The sequence below is a fragment of the Pseudopipra pipra genome, chromosome 29, assembly GCF_036250125.1.
Source record: "Pseudopipra pipra isolate bDixPip1 chromosome 29, bDixPip1.hap1, whole genome shotgun sequence".
NCBI lineage: Eukaryota > Metazoa > Chordata > Aves > Passeriformes > Pipridae > Pseudopipra > Pseudopipra pipra.
Genome location: NC_087577.1, coordinates 1,956,926 through 1,976,696, shown reverse-complemented (window position 1 = coordinate 1,976,696; position 19,771 = coordinate 1,956,926). Strand labels below are relative to the sequence as shown.

The 19,771-nt window shown below is 56.7% G+C and overlaps 1 protein-coding gene across 2 annotated transcripts in view; it reads left to right on the top strand.

Annotated features, from left to right (window-relative positions):
- The first annotated feature begins 2,103 nt into the window (after positions 1–2,103).
- Positions 2,104–19,771, top strand: part of MEF2D (myocyte enhancer factor 2D) — a 101,137-nt gene continuing 83,469 nt past the window's right edge. Inside the window, exon 1 of one of the 2 annotated variants that reach the window (XM_064638315.1) lies at positions 2,104–2,193. The gene's annotated coding sequence lies outside the window, so the exon portion shown is untranslated. The remainder of the gene's footprint in view (positions 2,194–19,771) is intronic. The other variant, XM_064638320.1, reaches the window with a different exon arrangement.

Genomic DNA, 19,771 nt, shown 5'->3' with positions numbered 1-19,771 from the left:
AGCTCTTCATTAAGCACAGTCGCAGCACGACTGGAGGGGACTCAGTTTTGCTGTGGAAAAGGTGATTTTTTGGACTCCCAGGAAGCTGTGCTGTGCCCAACCATGACTCAGAAATGGGGTGTTGGCTCTTGCCTCGTGCCCACAAGTTTTGGAGAGAAGGTTGGAGGGGAGAATTCAGCCCTGGGAGCGCTGGGGGAGGCCTGGCACTGGCACTGGCTCGCTGAGCTCCTCCCGAGGTGGCTCCACTAGATGTCATTGCAAGCTGGGGATAAGCTCGTGGCTGTGGCCACCTGGGCACCAGCCGCAGGTGCTTGGAGCACCCGACAGCACTGCGGGTACCAGCAGCCCCCCCACAGGGTCCTGAGGGACTGTGCTGCAACCACACATGGTGAGGCACCGGCTGGAGGGGTGGATCCATCACAGTGATCCCAGGACATCCCAAATGGGACAAAGCGAGACTGAGGCTCACAAGTGACAGGGATTCATCCTCACAGCACAGCCCCTGGCCTCTCCTCTGCCCTGGCAGCTTTTCCCAGGGCACTGGGCTCACTAGGGGCTCTGTGGTGCCTGCCCAGGCTGGGACTGTGAAAGGGGCCTGGGAGGAAAGCCCATGCTGAGAGGTATTCTTTGGGAATGGGGAGAAAGGAAGAGATTTGGGCTCCCCCCGAAGCTCATGTTTCATATCAGAGGATCCTACAATGGTTTGGATTGGAAGGCACCTTAGAGCTTATCAGGTTCCATGAGCTCATCAGGCTCTTGCGATGGAGCACGAACATCTTCCACTATCCCAGGTTGCTCCAAGCCCTGTCCAACCTGGCCTTGAACACTTCCAGGGATGGGGTAACCATAGCTTCTCTGGGCAACCTGTGCCAGGGCCTTACCATGCTCACAGGGAAGAATTTCCTCCCAATATCCCATCTAACCATGCTCTCTGTTAGTGTGAAGCCATTCCCCCACATCCTGTCACTCTTTAGGTACAGAAAGGTACTGTTTCACCTTGTCCAGCTTCTGCAGGTCCTGTCCAATGCCTGACCCACGAGTATTCTCTGCATGGACAGGGAATCATTGTGCTTGCAGAGAGTCCCTTCACTGACCTCCCCACTCTGCACCTTATACTATAAGTATGTGTGTGTGAGAGAGAGAGAAAAATGGCACCCGGATACTGGATATGTGTTACATATTCCACATCTCACCCAGCTGGACTGAGTATAAATCCTGCAGCCTGTGGCCCTGCATGTGTAGGAATTAGGGAGATTGGAGGCAGCTGCCAAGTGTAATCCATGGGGAAATGTGCCACCAAACCCACACTGGGACTGCTGCCCTGGTCTGGGGTGGGAAAGAGGCTGCTGGGGTTTCCCAGGTTTTGGGAGGGAGAGGTGAGATAGGATGGAGGAGTTTTGGGAGGTTCAGGGCTGGGAGCTCACTGTTCTGGCAGCATCCTCTGTCCACTCCAGCCTGCTCGTGGGAACCCACACCCAACAGGGATGAAAAGTTGTTAAACTGGGCTCAGAAAGCTGCTGCCACGAGTCCTGATCCTGCCAGCTTGGGACTGCATGGCCTGGTGCAGCAGGTGCTGGGAGCTGGTGCTGGGTGCTGGATGCTGGTTCTGAGTGGTGGGTATTGGGTGCTGGTTCTGGGTGCTGAGTGTTGGGTGCTGGGAGGTGGTGCTGAGTGCTGGGTACTGGTGCTGGACGATCGTGCTGGGTGCTGGAGCTGGTGCTGGGCAGGCCGGCTCGAAGGCAGAGCTCCCCCAGAGCCGCTGTCCCCGCTGTCACGTGCCACAGCGATGCTAATCCCGTTTTGAAAGCCCGCGTCCCGCACTGCACCCGCTAATCCCCCTCAGTGCCACGGCTGCGGGGCTCGGCGCTGCCTCGGGGAGCCCCAGGGTGTCCCTGCCCCTGGGTCCCCTCTACAGGCACATCTACCTGAGCCCACATCCTCTGCCTGCCTCTTCTCCAAGCCCCGAGGATGCTCAGGTGCTCCCTGCCCTGTGCAAACGGGTGCTGAGTCCTGGACACCCGCAAAACACACCTTGATAGAGGCTGGGCCGTAGCCGGTCAGGACATCTCAGCAGTCCCTGGAAGCGCCGCGCTGCCCAGGAGGAGGGAGGAATTCACTTACTTGGCCAACCTGACTTCGGCACAGCCCCGGTCACTCAGCACGACGACCTTGGCGGCAGCACCGAGGAGGCAGGTGAGCGGCTCGAACCTTCCTGTGTCGGAGCCGGAGCCCCTCCCCGGGAGCAGCCGCCTTCCCGGCAGCGCCGGGGGCTCTGCACCGCGGCTCCTGCTGGGGTGGCGCAGGCTTCGTGCGCTGAGGAGTAATATTGTTGTTCCCTTCCGATGGCAGCAGCTTCCTCGTGGGAGAGGGGGAAAAAGCACAAACCGAACTGGGGAGAAAATAAGAGGGGAATGTTTGCCGACTGTCTGCTGTGTGTTGTTGCTGTTTGTTGTGTTTCTGCGGTTGCTTTGGCAACCGCGGGAAGATATGCCAGGCTGTAGCATGGCGGGTACCAGCGCGGCGTGCGAGAAGCCGGGGCTCCGCTCCCACAGGGCCAAGCTGCCGGCCCGGTGGCAGCCGCCGGTGGGGCTGGAGGGCTTCAGGCAGGGGATTGATGGGGTCACGTTTGTGCCCAGCTCAGCTGCTGCCCTCCTGAGCGAGCCTGTGGTGGGCACTTGCTTCGCACCGCATGGACCTTCCGAGAGGGACCTGGCTCAGAGACGAGCAAAGGAAGAGTGACTGGAGGGTCCGATGGGTTATCTCTGCCATGGGGACAGCAGCCAGCCCCACTGTTCCCCAGGAGCCTAGGAGTGTCTGGGCTCATCCCCTCCCTTCTTGTCCAGAGGAAAGGGAGCGAAACAGCCGTGTTGTGGAGGGGCAGCTGCTGCCATGCAGTGCTTGCCAGAGGGGCGTCAGGAAATGCCGAGTGTGAGGGCACGTCTGTCTATCCAAGGAAGGAGCCATTCCTCTGGTACTGGAGCACCAAACCGTGGCCTAACACGGGCAGGGTCATGCTGCTTTCTGTCTCCTGTAGCTCCGTCTCCTGCATTGTGGGGCAGAGAGGGCTGCTGCCTGTGTGGCAGTGGGGGATGGAGCCAGGATCCTGAGGGGCAGCGTGGGACTAGGGGGACCAGGGCAGAGGAGCCTGGCCGAGGAGGGGACGGGGCCAAGAGCAGCTCGGGGAGGATGGGGATGCTCCCAGAGCCACTCTCTCCCTCTTGCAGCCCTGGGAACTGTGCAAGCTGACATCCGTCAGAGCAGTGTGCCCCGCGGCATCCCCAGGGCAGAGCAGTCAGGGGGTGGGTGAAGGCTTTGCCCCTGGGAACCAGGAACATTCTGTGCAGCTCCAGAGATGTGTGTTAACTCTTTGGGGGCTGCAGCAGGAGAACTGAGCTCCTCGGGGCTGTGGGCACCATCCACCCAGAGCCTGCAGATCCCAGGGCTTGGATATTTAGATATTTCTTCAAACCAGTGGTTTGGGGGCTCTGCTGCTTCCTGTCCCACTTTGCACGAGAAGTGCCAGCGAGGAAAGGTTTCAGCCTGCTGCTGGTCAGAAGTGCCAATTTAATGAAATTATTTAATTGCCACATCTCCAAATGGCGCTTTTTTAACTGAAAGGAGAGGCCTGATGAGGAATCCTGCCCTGAGCTGGAAGCTGACTCATTCTCCTCCCAGTCCTGGGGTCAGCGCTGGATTGCAAATAAACACACCAAATTCCCACTGCTGGGTTCTGGGAACGTGCTCCCGGCTCTTCGCGGAGGGCAGGGACCCAGGAAGAGGCTGAGTGTCCGCCTGCCTCCCACTGCATCCTCCCACCCTTGGAGCAAGGGGGGCTTTGGTGACACCTGGAGCTGTCTGGGGTGGGGGGAAACACCACTTTGCTCTGATGAGGGTCTGAAAAATCCCAAAGGGCAGAGATTTGCTGCCCTGTTCCCTCTTCCAAAAGGAGGTCCCAGCTCTGTGACATCCTTGCTGTGCCCACCAGGCGAGACCCAATTCCCATTTCTTTGCTTACAGCTCTGGTATCTCCATCCCCTCTTTGGCACATGGTTTCCATCACAGGATCTCTGGGTGCAGCTTCAGCCCAAGCCCAGGTCTTGGGAGGAAAGGAAAACGGAAGCAATAAGAGGTTGGAGCTGGACTTGAATCCACATCCCAGGATGAAAGGGCAGCACGTTCCACCCCAAAAACTTCCCCCCACGGGGCTAAGCAGAAGCTGGAGCCAGCCTGAGTCACCCTGTGTGGCTGCTGCCGAGGCAGGAGTGACCTTGTGCTGCTGAGCCAGCGTGGGCTGGGGGCCGTGGCCCTGTCAGCTACGGAAGGGGAAGCTTTTGCTCAGCATGGATGCTCCAGGGGAAAGAATGAGCTCTGGGACTGAAATTGCTGTCTGGAAGGGACTAGGGCAGAGGTCAGAGAGGGTCTGGGGTGTGCCCTGTCTCTGAGGGGAGAGCATCAGGGCCTGCTGGAGCAGGGAGCAGGGTTTAGGCACTCCTGACCTGCTGGCAGTGTGCTCTGGGACTTGATGAGCAGCATCTGTGAGCCATGCTGTGACAGGACTCACTTTCCTGTGAAACTTCAGGGAAAAACAGATGAAACTCCCCTCTGCTCCTGCCATCCTGTCCTCAGCCTTGGGATCCTTCCAGGCTGGCGCTTGTGAATGTTTTCCCCCCATCAACTTCTTTTGCTTGAATCAGCGGACATGACTCACTGGGAGGAAAGAAAGGGCTTGGATGAGCTGCTCCATCCAAGGCACCGGGGCCCTTTGGAGCACGGGACACCACAGGAGCAGCGTCCACATCCCCCTGGTTGTGAGGAGCCAGACTGTGGGCTAACATTCCCCTTGTCCCATCGCTGTTCCCTCCCCGTGCCCAGCCCAGTGGGTGCAGCAGAGGGGGAACTGGTTGAGCCGGTGCACCCCGTCCTGGCAGAGAGGGGAGATTCCTCTGATGGGGGTTGACACTTGGGGGGCTGTGCCTTTGTCACTGGGGTGGCCACCACACCCCAAGGGGACCAGGTGCTGGGGACATGCATCGCCTTTCCCAAGGGACCTTCGGAGGGGAGCAGCAGGCAAAGCCCCTCCGTGGCAGGTCTGCGCTTTGGTGGGGGGGTGGAAGATGGGGAAAGTGGCTCCGTGGGGGGGGGGTTACTCCTCCTGGCACTGGGTTAGGGGAGCAGCCAGCCAGGGTGCCGAATCTTGGCTGGATTAGTTAAAGAGATCAAGCAGCTGAGGGATTAGGGAGTCAAGAGAGCCAGGCCACCTGCGGAGGGGAGGGGGGAAACCTATGGAGGAGAAGGATATGCCAGAGCTCTGGAGAGAGGTGTGCAAGGCCTGGGCTTTGGAGTGATTAGATAAGTGAATCAGGGCCTCGGAGCGATTAGAGAAAGAAATCAGGTTTTACACCAATTAGGTAAAGTCCCTGAGTGATTAGACACAGTGGTGGCTGCAAGCAGAGGTCTCCTGGTGGCCCATGGAACTGATAGGGCCGAGCATTGATTAAAGGAGCATCAGAGGCTGAGAGCAATTTGATAAGAAAACAAAACAGTGGATCAATTAGCCTGGGAAAGAGGAGGAGGCTGGGTGATAATGGGAATAGGGGCCAGTCAAACCAACCCCTACGGCTCCAAGCGTGGGACTGGTAGAGCAGAAGGGAAGAGATGGAAGGAGGGAAAATGGTCCCAGTGGGAGCCTCCAAGGGCTGCGGGCACCTGGGGCACTGGGCTGAGATTGGTGGGCTACTTCAATTTGGCCTTGGCACAGGTGAATTTACACCTGGCCTACAGGTTCATTTATTGTTGGCTGTGGCTGGTGTGAGCCCCACACAGCTCATTGTGGGCTCCAGCAGAGCATTTCCAGATGGCTGCTCCTCCAACCAAGAGAAGCAAAAAGTTCTATATTTCATAGAGTCATGGATTCATGGAATGGTTTGGGCTGTAAGGGACCTTAGAGCTCATCAGGTTCCAACCCCTTTGCCATGGGCAGGGACACCTTCCACTAGACCAGGTTGCTCCAAGCCCTGTCCAACCTGGCCTTGAACACTTCCAGGGATGGGGCAGCCACAGCTTCTCTGGGCAACCTGTGCCAGTGAATTGCAGAGAATTTCTTTTTTTCGAGCAGGTTTTGCTCTGGGCTCACACCGTCGCACACCTGGAGCAAGTTTATCCACTGGGAAGGCAGTTACACCAGGATAACTCAGCCCTGCGCCCCGTCCCAGATGCTCTGGGAGCTTCCAGATATGGGTGCCAGACGAACAAGCAATTAAGTAACTCAACGGAGCCTTGAAATAATTAGACCAAGGAATGCGGTTCCGGCAGATGAGTTTAGTGAAGAAATGGGAGTGTTGGAGAGATGGAGATGAAAAGGGTGATCAGGTCTCGGCACAATTATCTAGAGAAAGTCTGCTCCAGACTGATTAGAGGAAGGGAAAAGAGCTTTCTGGGCAATTAGGTGAGGGAAATCAACTCTGGGCAGGAAGAAAATAGACTATGGAAGAGATTGGGGTGGGAGATAGCGAGTTATCTCTGCCCCCTGAGTTAGACAAGGGACCTCGATAAGGGCTTTCCGAGGCAGAGGCAGAAATGAGGATTAGAGGGATTAGGGAGCAGAGGTGGGTGTGCAGTGTGTGCCTGGTGCTGGGGTAGAGGGAGTGGGGACTGAGGTGGCAGGAGAAACTGAGCCCTGCACCTGGGGAATGGGAGGACTGAAATCCTGGGATTAGGGCTAACACGGTAAAACAGGGGTGCTGGCAGTCAGGATGGCTGTGGGTCGGAGTGGGGAAGGGAGCCAGGCACTATTTCCAACCCATCACGTGGCAGGATGCTTCTTTAATCTGTAAAACAGGATTAGTCCCTTGTGCCCAGTGGTGTTGAGAGCTGTCAGGGTCTTTCTGCACGACTGCCTTTGACTTTAGGACAGAGGAACCTGCAGGGTTTGGGGATGAGCACGGGGATGGCAGATCCCGGGATGCACTCCAGGATGTGCCTCATGGCACCCGGCGATCCCTGGCTGAATCAGTGGGAATGGGCAGGCAGTGGGGCAAACTGGGGGGTCCCCAACAGTGAGCTTTACCTTGGATTTTGGGGTGCTGAGCCACCATAAGAGAGGTGACAACTGCTGGCTGCAGCCCAAGGTCGTGCCGCAGGTCCAGCTGCAGCTGGAGAGTGCCGAATCCTTTGGGAACGGCTGCATTTGCTCTTTAATTAGCCTTGACGGCTGCTGGAGCAGATTTTGCTGGTCCTTTCCTCTCTGAGGCTGGCCCTGGCTTGAAGTCGCAGGGTTCGGTGAAGTCAGGCTCCTTCTTCCTTCCTTGCCTTTTTCTTTCCTTCAGTCCTTGCACACACAAAAGGCAGTGGAGGGAGGGAGCAGCATCACCAGGCACATGATGCTGACTCTGGTGCTGCGGGAAGGGGAAGCTGTGGTTTGGCTGCCGGGTCATAGTTTGGCCTCTGGAAATGACCCTTTTGGAAAGGGAAGTGGTGTCTTGCCAAGCTCAGGGCAGGAACTCAGGCAGGGGCTTGGCAGCCCCCTGGGAGAGGCAGCAGCGTTGGTGGTGGGGGGCTGGAGTGGGAGTGAGGGACCTTGTGAGCAGCGACCAAGGGCAACGGGGAAACAAACCCTGAGTTAAGCCAAGCACCTATGCAGGTCATGGAGAGGTTTTAGAGTTTAATTTTTTTAAAAAATTATCTTTTCTCATTTTTAATTTACTGTTTTTTCCTCCCAGTTTGCACATGTGAGATTTGGCCACAGCTCCCAGTGGCTGCTGGCGAGTGACAGAGAGCAGTGCTGGGGCCAGCCAGGGAAGGTCTCATGGACACTCGTCCCTCCTGGGCATCACAGTCCTGCTTTTCCCAGCGGGAGGGCAGTTCTGACATATCTCCTTCACCCCTTGGCCTCTGCTGAGCTTGCTGGGACAAGCCTGGTTTCTCTGGGGTGACAGCATTATCTGGGACACAAGCAGAGGCAGGCTCCACTCCGGTCCCTGTTCCTTGGCTGATGTGGATATCCTCAGGAGATAGCACAGTAAATTGTCCCCCTGGGACTCCATGTGGTTCACCTCCCTCTGACAGGATGGAAACGGGGCTTTATGGATGCTACAGCCCAGCAAAGCCCCAGAGGCATGCGGAGCATCCCTTGAGGCCCTACGGGTGTGTCCTCCTCCTAATGCTTAAACACTGCTTTTGTTTGAGCCCTAATGTGGATTTCAATATTTTCATGTTTTTTTTTTTATTTTTTTCCCCCCTTTAGAATTCTGATGAAAAATGTATTTGGGGAAAATAGAAATATTTAGACATTTCCCTGACAGGCGGCAGAGCTGGAAGAGCTGCGGTGCAGCACCGTTCACGTGTGCTGATGAAAGCTCAGCACAAAGAGTTGGGCTGCGGGATGCAGCGTCCTCAGCACCACAAGCCCCACAGGGTGGAATGTCTGTGCTCACCCCACAGGTCATTCCTCCTGCCAGCAGCCCAGCACCAAGTTGCCTTTGAAAGAAAATGGGTTTGAGCTGGATTTGGGGATGTTTTGGGGGGGGGGGTGTATGTATGTGTATATATATATATATATAAATAAAATCTTGGGTATATAAAAATATTCATAATATATTAAAATATACTATACAGCATAATAAAAACCACTATAGTAGGAGTTTTGTATTGAATAAGTAGTAGTATATGTATTAAAATATATATATTTTGCATTATATTGTGCATCTGTCAAGGCTGGAAAGGGCTTTGGTGTTTGTGGTCCATACCAGCTCCCCATTTTCCTGTCAGTGGATGTCTGGGCCAGATGTACCTTGAAAAGGCCAGTGAAAAGCCCACCTGCAGCCCCAGGATGCTGCAGGGACCTCGGGAGTGTCAGTGAGGGACAGAGCAACCCTCCTCCATGCTGATGGCTCTGGGATGAGCCCAAACCTCCCTTTGCAGGAGGCAGAGAAATCCCCAGCCCTGAAACTTGCCTTCCCCACCCCATTTTTTCTCCTGCTCACACCCTCAGGTTTTGGTCTTGGGGACGTGTCAGCCCTGAGCAGAGAGCGGCCACCGCGCCCTGCACTGGGGAGGGAACAGTTCCCATCCTGTGCCCCACTCCCTTCATCCCAGCCCCTCAGGCTTCACCCATCGCTCTGCCTCATTCCAAGGAGGTACAGAGCCTCCCTTCTCACCTAGCAGGGCTGTGCCTTCCCAGGGCTGATCTCTGACCCACCACTCTCCCCACTGGGTCCCCACTACATGAGCTCCCTGGATGTGGATGCCACATGCACGTGGCATCTCTGCAGCACTGTGTGTTTGGGGCTGCTGACCTGCTTCCTGGGGAGAGAGGGGCTGGAGGTCATAGAATCATGGAATGGTTTGGTGCTGGCAGGAAGGTCCTTAAAGCTCTTCTCATTCCAAGCCTCTGCCATGGGCAGGGACACCGTCCACTAGACCAGGTTGCTCTAAAACCTGTCCAACCTGGCCTTGGATACTTCCAGGGATGGGGCAGCCACAGCTTCTCTGGACCATCTGTGCCAGGGCCTCACCAACCTCATTGTAAAAGACTTCTTCCTTTTATCAAATCTAAATCAACCTCTGTTAGTTTAAAAACATTCCCCCTTGTACTATCTGGCCTTTTACTTGGATTTAGGAAGAGGAGCTCGAGGCCCCTGTGCCCAGAGACCTTGCAAAGACGTTTTCCTGCTCAAATTTCAGGGAGTTTCTCTGCAGAGCTGTTCTGTTGCTCCCTCCCTTTCCTCCCTTTTCTAACTTGTTGCTGGGGTGGGGGAAATAAATACATTTAAAGAGTTTTGTGACTGCAAAACCTCTGGATTACACACAGGCTTGGAACTGCCAGGGTGGGGAGATCCCAGGGCAGGGCTATGGCAGTGTCTCTGGCCTCAGCCCCTGCCTGGTGGGAAAAACGAGGCAGCTGTTCCTAAACCACCTGAAAACTACCTCAGCATCCTCGTGTTCCTTTGGGAGATGACCCAGAGGTGTGGTTTTGCCCCACCATGTCTGTTCTGCCTCAGCCACCCTTGGTCTGGATGGACCCTGCAGTGGTGTGAGGGACTGGAGAGCTGGACAGACCCAGAGGGGACGGGAAGACTGGAGAGGAGAGGTGATAAGACCATGGGATGGGGCGTATAGGTTGTCTATCTTCCCCGTTAGTGGGTCAGGCCTGCATGGAGCACGCATGTCCTTGGGCCGTGCAGACATCGAGGTGTTGAGGCAGCGTCGGTCCCTGGGCCAGGGTGGCCATGGCAGGGGAGCACTGCAATGGTGGTTTTCTCAACTATTGGTGCTGGTTTGGGGGTCGGGGGGTGGCGTGGGGGCCGTGGGGTGGTGGGAGCACTGGGGCTGGCCACCTCTTCCCGCAGCCCCCGCGCATCCCTTCTCCATCGTCAGCCTGACCCCTGATTACACTCCGCAGGCTCTGCATCGCTGCCGTTGCCCCAGCAACGTGTCGTCACCACAGCAACCGTGACAACCTTATGTTCATTAATTTAAAAAGGTTCACAGTGTAACAAATGAAATAGTTATAAGCTTGTCAGGGTGTTAAGGAGCAGGGGCTGACAACTCGCCCCCCCACCTGTGCTGCTGGAGCAGCCCTGCTCTGCCATGAGGTCCCCACCCCAGGCCTGGCTTCATCCCATCCTTGAGTGTGGCAACTCCTTTCAGGCCAGTCCCTGGAGCATCCTGGCAGTGTGGCATCTCTCAGTACCTCCCTGGGGATGACATGGGGCCAGACACAGGCAGGGGGGCTGATGCAGAGGTGGCTGTGGGGGATTCAGATCAAAGATGCTTCCCTTGAGGCATTCCAACTGCAGCGTGGCTGATGTCTGGGATGGAGCCAAGGTGATCCCACCATCCTTCCCTGAGGTCAGCATGGGATCTCACACAGAGGATAATTACTTTCATGCAACCTGTAGCACCTCAGAATCTGCACCATTAAATTGATATCTTTACTTTGTACCTAATGTGGTTGAGAGGAGGAGGACGAACAGATCAAATACATAACTATACACCTATATTCCTTAGGAAACCTGGGCACATCACAGATACCCTGGATATCTGGTGGAAGTCAATTCTAGCTGGCTGAGCCCAGCACCTGGGGCAAATCAGTGTTTCCCTTGAAGTCTTGGGCCAGGTTGCTGACAGGTACAAAAAGGTGTTGGAAAGATGAAGGTGCTGAAGCCTGGGCAGTGGATGCCAGTTGAGGATTTGGCTTGTACTTTATTATGTACCATTTTGCTGAAATCTCAGTGGACTTCAAGTTGACCAACCCCCTTTAATCTCAAATAAAGGCCATTCTCTGCCTTTTTGTAAGTGGAAACATAAAAGGAACCGTTTAAAAAAAAATCTCCTGCCATTGCGATTCTGCTTGGTGAGATGAGAATAAGGTCACTTTTCAGCAAGAAAAGTGGCTGTTTTAGCTAAAACTAAAACTAGTGAATTCTGGGCCACATCCATTCCTGGTGGAAGCCAACACTTGGATTGCACTGTTTTTTGCTGGCTGGGACTCAGCATTCCCCAGCTCCAACACGGTCCCTTTTGCCAGCCTGGTGTTGTTCTGGGGATGGGGTTTGTCCCTCATTTTGGCCCCTGAGCTGCTCACCCTGTCTGCAAGAGGTGGTTACAGCTCATCTGCCAGCTCCAAAGCCCAGCCCCGCTCCCTCCATCCCTGTGGCCATCCCTGCAGGCAATGCAATGCAGGCTGGAGCTGATGTTGGAGGATTCGTGTGGCGATGGGGAGATGGCAGCTGTCGTGGCCCTGCTCTCTGCCCTGTGCTCTGGTAAGGGAAATCTAGTGAGGACCCTGGGTGCTCATCTCCTTGCCTTCAAGAGATCCTTCAAAATCTTTCTCAATAATTAAACAAGCAAGGCCTAAAAATAGCACCAAGATCTACTATATGTGGCAGGATAATTTAAGGGGAGAGCAGGGAACAAAATGTCCTCAGTGTCCCAACCTTCCCCCTGATGCCTTGGTGGGCTCCAGCTGGGCACAGGGAGGCTGCTGGGTGTCAGGAGCAAGGGTCTGGTAGCAGGTGGCTGGGATGCCTTTCAAAGCTGCCTGGTTTGGGGATGTTTCGTTCCCTGGAAGAGGCTCTTTGGCAGCTTCTTATGCTATGGTGGGTTTTGGAAGGGCATGGCAGCCTCAGCTGGGGGTCCCAGGCTGCAGCGAAGAAGGCACATGTTTGGGCACCCCAAACTTTAAGTTGAAGGCATCTCCTCCATTCTGGACAGTGGGCACCCCAGATCTCCCCCAAAATAAGCTGGTGGCACAGTTGACTCCCAGCCCACAGTGCAGAAGCTGCCACATACGTCAGCCCAGGAACAGCATTCCCAGGCACGGCAGCTGGAGCCTTAAATCCCTGCTCTCCCGAGTTCTCGCCTATCTCCAAAGCTCCCAGCATGGAAGCAAGGCTGCGGTGGAGTAGATAAACCCATGGTCTGGAAGGGGCTATTGGAGCCTCTGCTCGTAGGAGAGGAGAGGCCTTGGGTTGGGGAGGCTTGGCCCTGGGGGCCTGGCTGAGATTTGGGGCTGTGCCCCCTGGTCCTTGGACAGTGCTTGTGCTGCTCTGACCTGTGTGCAAAGCAAAACAGGACTTGGTGTCAGCAGTGCCAGGGCACCATGGTGTGTGAAACAGGGCTGCCACCACCACACTGAGAGTCAGTGAGGATCCCGACTGGGAGCCGGCAGAGGTAGCCAGGATGTTACAGCAGGATTTTCTGGGATGTTGTGCCAGGGTTAGCCAGGATGCCATGGCAGGATTAGTTGGGATGCCATAGCAGGGTTAGCTGAGATACTGTGCCAGGGTCAGCCAGGTTGCTGCACCAGGGTTAGTTGGGACGTTGTGGCAAGGTTAGTTCTGATGACAGGGCAGGGTTAGCCAGGATGCTGCACCAGGGTTAGTTGTGATGCCATGGCAGGGTTTCTTGGGATGCTGTTTTAGGGTTAGCTGGGATGCCATGGCATGGTTATTTGGGATGCCATGGTAGGGTTAGCCGGAATGCTGTGGCGGGGTTCTCTGGGATGCTGCACCAGGCATGCTGTGAGCTTGCAGAAAGCTCTTCTTGCAGCATAGAGTCCACATGGAAAGGGAGCAGGGCTGAACCCTGGGGGACACCTGGAAAGAGGAGAAGGGGAATGGATTAGGAATGAATGGAAGCCTCAGGGACAGAGCAGGGAGGGGAACCACTGTGCTGCCTCTCAGTCCCCTTTTGGGGCACCCCAGGACCTGCCCACTCCCCAGAACAGGGTACCCAGCCCAGCCTCCCCAAACTCCTCACAGCGAAAGGCAAACAGCTCAGCCGTGCGTTGCATAACCAGGAAAAAAGGCGTCCTCGGAGATGAGTGGCTGCCGGCCAACGTTTGGCATTAAAGTGGAGCAGAGGATACCGGGAGGGGAGCGGGGATTAAGCGGGGAGGAGACGGGATCAAGTGAGCAGCGAGGGCAGCCTGGCCGCAGCCTCACGGAGGGTCACGCTCCCCAGGGCCGTGGCCAGGAGGGCTCCAGCCTCCCTTTGTGGGCAGAGCAGGGTGGCACACAGCCGGATCTGCGGTGCAGAGCCCCGGGCACCTCCCATCCCAGCCAAGGTTGGGTCGGGCCCACGGCAGCAAGGCTGCCTTGACTCACGGGTGATAAGGACCTCACCCAGGAGAGGCTTTTTGTGTGCACTGGGCTCAGTTCATGCAGGTTTAACTGGCTGAGCAATGGGGAGGCGCTGGGCCCTTTCATTAGGGCCAGGTGTGCATGCAGGAATCATAGACAGTGTCTCGAGGACGAGGGGATGAAGATGCTCATGCTCAGCACTGAAGTTCTGGCTGCAGAAACCCAGGTCTTTGCTTTCTCCAGGCTGCAGAGCGTGGAGCTGCTCTGGATCTCGCACTGATTCAGCAAGACGTGAAGGCTTGTAACTTTTGGGAGTTCCTGGAAATTGGGCTGCTCCCAGTCAGCAGCTACTCCTACACATGGAGGAGATGCACTTCCTTGGGGAGCTGCTGAAGCTCTACCCGCCGGCTGCGGCAGCCACCGCCGCACCAGAACGGGGAGAGTGGAGCTGCAGTTCTCTGCTTGGGAAGAAAAAGGAGAGATCAGGTTAATTTGAAATTGCAAGGTGCTCCAAAGTGTTCCCAGTCTCCATTAGTTGATAAGCTTCATGCTGGGCTTAACCCTCTGAGGTGCTAAAAGACGCCTCCCTGGCTGATAAACCCCCAGCAGAAGGAGATGGAGGGGGTCTGCTGTGCCTGATCTGCCCCAGGCACTGCTGCTGCCCCAGCTGGAAACCTCCAACACAGACCAGCAAAGCTGCCACCAGCTTGGGCTGAGCTAAACCTCAGCTGGGTTTGCTGCCTGCAGAATCACAGAATTACAGGCTCATTTGGGTTGGAAGAGACCTTAAAGCTCATCTCATTCCACCCCCTGCCCCCCTTCCACTAGACCAGGTTGCTCCAAGCCTTGTTCAACCTGGCCTTGAACACTTCCAGGGATGGGGCAGCCACAGCTTCTCTGGGTAGTCTGTGCCAGGGCCTCACCTCCCTTACAGGCAAGAATTTCTTCCCAATATCTCATCCTCTGGACTTGCTCCAGCAGCTCCACATCCTTCCTATGCGGGGGACCCCAAAGCTGGAGTCAGCACTGCAGGTGGGGTCTCACCAGAGCCAAGCAGAGGGGCAGAATTCCCCCCTCATCTGCTGCCCATGCTGTGGGGATGAGCGCGGGAGAGTGTTGGTTTTCTGGGCTGCCAGCTTGTGTTGCCAGGTCACATAGAGCTTCTCATCCCCCAACAGCTCCAAGTCCTTCTCTTTTGGACATTTCCCAACCAAGGCTTGGCCACAGTGGTTACCCCATGGAGCATAAGGCATGGTGAGCAGGTCCCACACAGTCTGTGCCACAGAGGGGTGGAGGCAGCAGCTTGCTGGGAGTGATGGCAAACAGTCCTAGACCAGTGGCCAGGTCAAGGCTACACTGATGCTTTGCAACAGCAGTGGGGTCCTCCCCCATCCCCCACAATTTATCAGCTGATCTCCAGGTTGGTCCAAGCTCGGCAGCCCTGGTAGCCCTTGCGAGGAGTGGTCCCCACTGAAGGTGGCTGCCTTCTGCAACTTGAGTTTTTAAATTTTTTTCCCTTCTCTCGTGGTGGCTCCTGTTTGAGGGCTTACCATGATGGTTCCCACTTGCCCATCTGTCTGCCTTTGGAAGCTGAGCATTCCACAGGCTGGGTGCAAATGGAGCAGTGCCAGTGGCACGGGGCAGGGGCTGGGGATGCTCCAGGGGAGGAGGTTCAGGGCTGCATTTCCCTGAGGAGCTGAAGGGCATCATGTTTGTACTCAGATTTGCATCAGAATCAGGGTCAGAGCCAGGAATCTCTGCCCCCCAAGAGCCTTGTGGTGCCAGCGCTCATGGCACGCTGCCCAGGCTTCCCGGCCTTGGGTCCAGGATCAGGGCGAATCCCGTTTTAAGGCAAAAGGTTATGGGCGGGAAGGAAGTAATCACAAAGCAAACACCACAGCCTTCTCCAGCCGCACATGGCTCTGGCACAATAAATAGAAGGGAAGGGACAAAAATAGCCCCCCGGTTTGCAGCGTGGTCACAGAGGGGAGGCAGGGCTGTGCTTTGGGGCAGGGGGTGCTCTCCTGCCCACCCTGACACCCTGAGTCACAGGGAAGGGGATGTCCTGCAGAGCTGGGGCTGTCAGACAATGTCCCAAAGCAGAAATGATGAGTGGGCTTCAGGGAAGGTACCTGAGCCCTTGCAAAACTCACTGCACCCCACATCTGAGCCCTTGGAAAACTCGCTGCATCCCACGCCCTGGCAGAGCTCTGGCACTTCCCCCTGCGTGCAAACCCCGTTCCCAGCCCCAGGACCCAGCCAAGCTGCACCGTAATTCGGGCAGAGGCAAAGCCCAGACGTAAAGGCACAAGGACTGGCTGGGGGCCCGGCAGCCGGGAAAAAAACCCAGGAGTCTGGCTCTGGCTTTGGGAGCAGGGTCAGGGAGCTCACACATCTGAAGCAAGCTGTCTTCCCTGGCCGCCAGAGCTGCTGATCCCCATTTGGGGTGGGTTTGGAGCGCGCCAGGGAGGGAAGGAGGATGAGGGCACGGACCTGGAAGCAAAATGTGTTCATGCTCCTGTGCAAACCTTGCGACAGGAGAGGAAAAAACCCCCTCATCTCACCCCAGCCTGCACTGCTTCCTCCCAGAGTGAGGTGGGAAACACCTCCCGACAGCACCAGCACCCCGGTGCCGTTTGGGGGGGGGGGGGGGGTTCACCGGGGCAGCCCCCCCACCCCCGCTGGGCTCCCGGGCCCCCTCCCCACGCGGCCCCGCTCGGTGGGGTGCGCAGCTGGAGCCCTCCCAGGGCCCTGCCGCTTTAACCTGCCTCTCCCACGTGCTGTCTGGTTGTGCTGGAGACGGTGACGCAGGCAGGACGTCAATGGACGCTGTGGGAGAATTTAGACTTGGAGAGGAAGGGGGGGACAGGGAGGAAAGGGAGCGTTTGCAGGAGCGGGGGGCCGGCGGGGGTGCACGGCCGGGGCAAGGAGGGACCCCACAGCCAGCCTTGCAGGGTCACCCGGGAACAGCGCCGGCGGCTTTGCTCCGTGCAGTATTCCCCCCTCCCCGCCCCGGGCATATGCTGGGGCCTCCGCCAGCTGCGAGGGCAAATAATCCTCCTCCCGCGCCCGAGCCGGGGTGGGCGGCGGGAGGGGGGTGCTGGGGGGGCCACGTGAAGGCGATGCTTCCTCCCCGCTCGTACGGCCCCCCTGTCTCATCACCACACGTGTGCCACCCTTGTCCTCCTGCGGGTCGGGCATGCAGCTGGTGTGCTGCGCTGTGCCCTGGGCAAGTCACCCCGGCACGGGCACGGGGGTCACGGGAGCCGCAGCGACAGGGCTGACAGGGACCCTGAGGGTCATCGGGGCTGTCCCTCGGCTCGGGGCTGGAGAGTTGGGATTGATCCTGTGAGTGTATCTTTCTGCACAGCTCTGCTCCTCTCCCTGCCCCCAAAGACAGGCTGTGTGACCACCAAGGGTATCACCCCCCCTACCCCAGGCCAGGGTCCAGCTCATGTGGGGCTGACAGGACCCCCATCCCCTCTCTCACTTTCAGCTCTGCATCCCAAGGGCATCAGCATTGACAGGGACGAGCTGGCAGTGGCACTTCTACGCCAGCAAGTGATGAGATGAGCCACAAACTTTGTTTCCTCCCTACATCCAACTCCGATCTTTAAGAGCCAAACTGGTCTCCCCGAAACTGGCATGGGAGTCTGCTCCTGCTTGGCTCAGAAGGAGGAATGGCGGCAGGGAGAGACAGAAAGTCGCGGCAAGGAGGGTGGAGATGCTGCTCCACGCACAGGACGCTGCTCTCGGCCTCCTGGCTTTGCCTCCAGCCCGCACGCCGCTCCTGTCCCTGCGCTCGGTGTGGGAGAGGAACAAATGTTTTTCCCACTTTAGGTTTTTGGGTGTCTTTTATGGTTTTATTTTAATAGCCTGAGCGTGTAGGTGGCTGCATATCTCAGAAGACCCAGGAGTCCTGCCTTCTTCACGCTGGCATAGGGCAAGGGAAAGCAGTTTCCACTGTCAAGAGGCTGCGTACCAGCTGTACGGAGCAGCAGCCTGGTGTGGGAAGGGAGTTACTCAGCATTTGGTTCCCAAGAGACAAAAAAAAAAAAAAAAACCAGCTCGAACTGACTTTCCAAAATACTTTGAGGTTCATAGTAATGTTCTTGTCTTTGTCTCATAAATATCCTGGGTTGGATCCTTCCCTCATTTCCATCCCGTAACTCATGGAGAGGCACCAGAGTGTGGCTGCTGCGCGTTATTCTGACTATTTTTATTTTTTATTTCTTTGGATACATGATCTCAGTTGATTGGAAAACAAACCCCAGAGAATCCTTGAGGAGAGACTGCAAACAGCTCTTGGTGAGATGACTAATCCCATCTCTATCTAAACCAACAGCGTGCTAAAAATAACCCTATTTCTAACAATAAATATAATAAAATAACTAACTGACAACAAACAGCCCCAAAAAGCCAAACACACTGAAAAGTCCACTAGAAATATGTATCAGGATGGGGGAAGGAGCCAGCAGAAAACTGTGTCAGTGAGTCAGAGGGGTGGTGGAGGCTGAGGTGCCCGTGCCACCGGTGATGCTCAGTCGGATCCAGCCTCTCTGTCAGGACCATCTTTACCTCTTGCCCTAATGGAGATATTTGTGCCTTTGTTTTGTTTGCTCCAGATCAATGTGGGGAAGGTGCAGAGGCACCAGATCGTGAGGAAGCTCAGCCCAGAGTCACCATCCTGGCCCTCAGCACCTGCTGTCCCACTGAGAGCCCTCGAGCGGGACCCCCTGCCCCAGCTTCGGGCTGCAGGTCCATCACCCCCCGGCCTGCTCCCTGCCCACCAGCCTCCCTGGCCCTGCGCTCACCACACACCTTGAATAAGTCGGATAATTTTCCGCCTACTTTCCACGCACCAGGAGCCTCCCACACCCAGTGTGTTGCAAAACAACCCCCTCAGCTGAGTCACTGGCATCGGGGAACCTCTTCCTGCCCTCCCGGCCTGGGATGGGGCTCAGGGCAGAGCCAGCCATGACGAAGAGTCCCTATGGGAGTACACCCCAGCCCCATCCTGTGTCACCCCAGGCCTTTGGGGAGGGAAGTGGGTGTTTTGGGCTTGTGCAGTGCCCTGTGCCGTGGGGGCTGGCGCAGGAAGACCATGTGATGCTGTGTTAATGGTTATGGGCATCGTCTGGGTGAAAATGCAGTGACTCTGCCCCCATCCCCAGCAGCTCCCCTGCATCTGGTTTTGTGCTCCAAGGACATTGGGAGTGCCTGTATTCCCAGTGCTCCAGCTGAATGTGACCCAAAAGGACTTAGACATCCTTGTCATTGGTCCCCAGTCCCCCTTGTGCTGGGACAGTGGCCTTGTATGTGATAGAGTCATCACTTGGTATCCCTGACTTATGGGGCACTGGAGTCCTACTGGACTGGTGCTGGCTCCTTGCTGCTGGTATCGGAAGCTGGGCTGCATTCCACTGGTCAGGGGGACCCGTGAAACATCTCCTGTGGAGGCTCCAACCCCTGGCACAAGCTTTTTTCCACCGGGAGCAGTCCCACACCAGCCTCATTTTTATTTTTACTGCTTTGTGCAGCGCGTGGGAGCCCGCCCAGGCCTGCCATGCCACGTGCAGCCCTGGGAAAGGAAAGCCTGTGCCCCATGCTGAGCCCCAGCTGTGCCATACAGCACTCCTCTGGCATTCCCAGTGGTGGGAGAACTCATCCAGTGGGAACACCAGCTCCTGCTGTGCCCCTCGTTGGGGACCTGGGGTGCAGGCAGGAGGTCTGCAGCCCACCAGCCATCAGCTCCATCCGCACCCCCAACCCCGAGGCTTCTGGTGCCAGCACTGTCCTGAGGCCGTGGATGCACAGCACCAGACATGGCAGCAAGACAGGGACAGCACCCCCTAAAAATCAGAGTCCTGCCCCAATCCACAGCCCCAAACTGTCCTAGCATGGAGGTGGGAGTCACTGTTTGACCTGATGGATTTCTTGAGGGCAGCACACAGCAATTTATCCAGGTTGCAGCTACTGGAGGAGCAGGGAATGTAGTGTCCCGACTTGTAGCAGGGCCTGGGAGCTGTGGCCCTGCCACCAAGGAGCACATGGAGCCATCCCAGTGATGGTGCCGGGTGCTCGGCTGAGCCCATGGCACTGCAGGAAGGGCCAGGACAGGACTGGGCGCCCCAGGAGCCCTGGGAGCCCCCGGAGTCCTGTGCAGTGGGGATGCCAGAGGCAGGAGC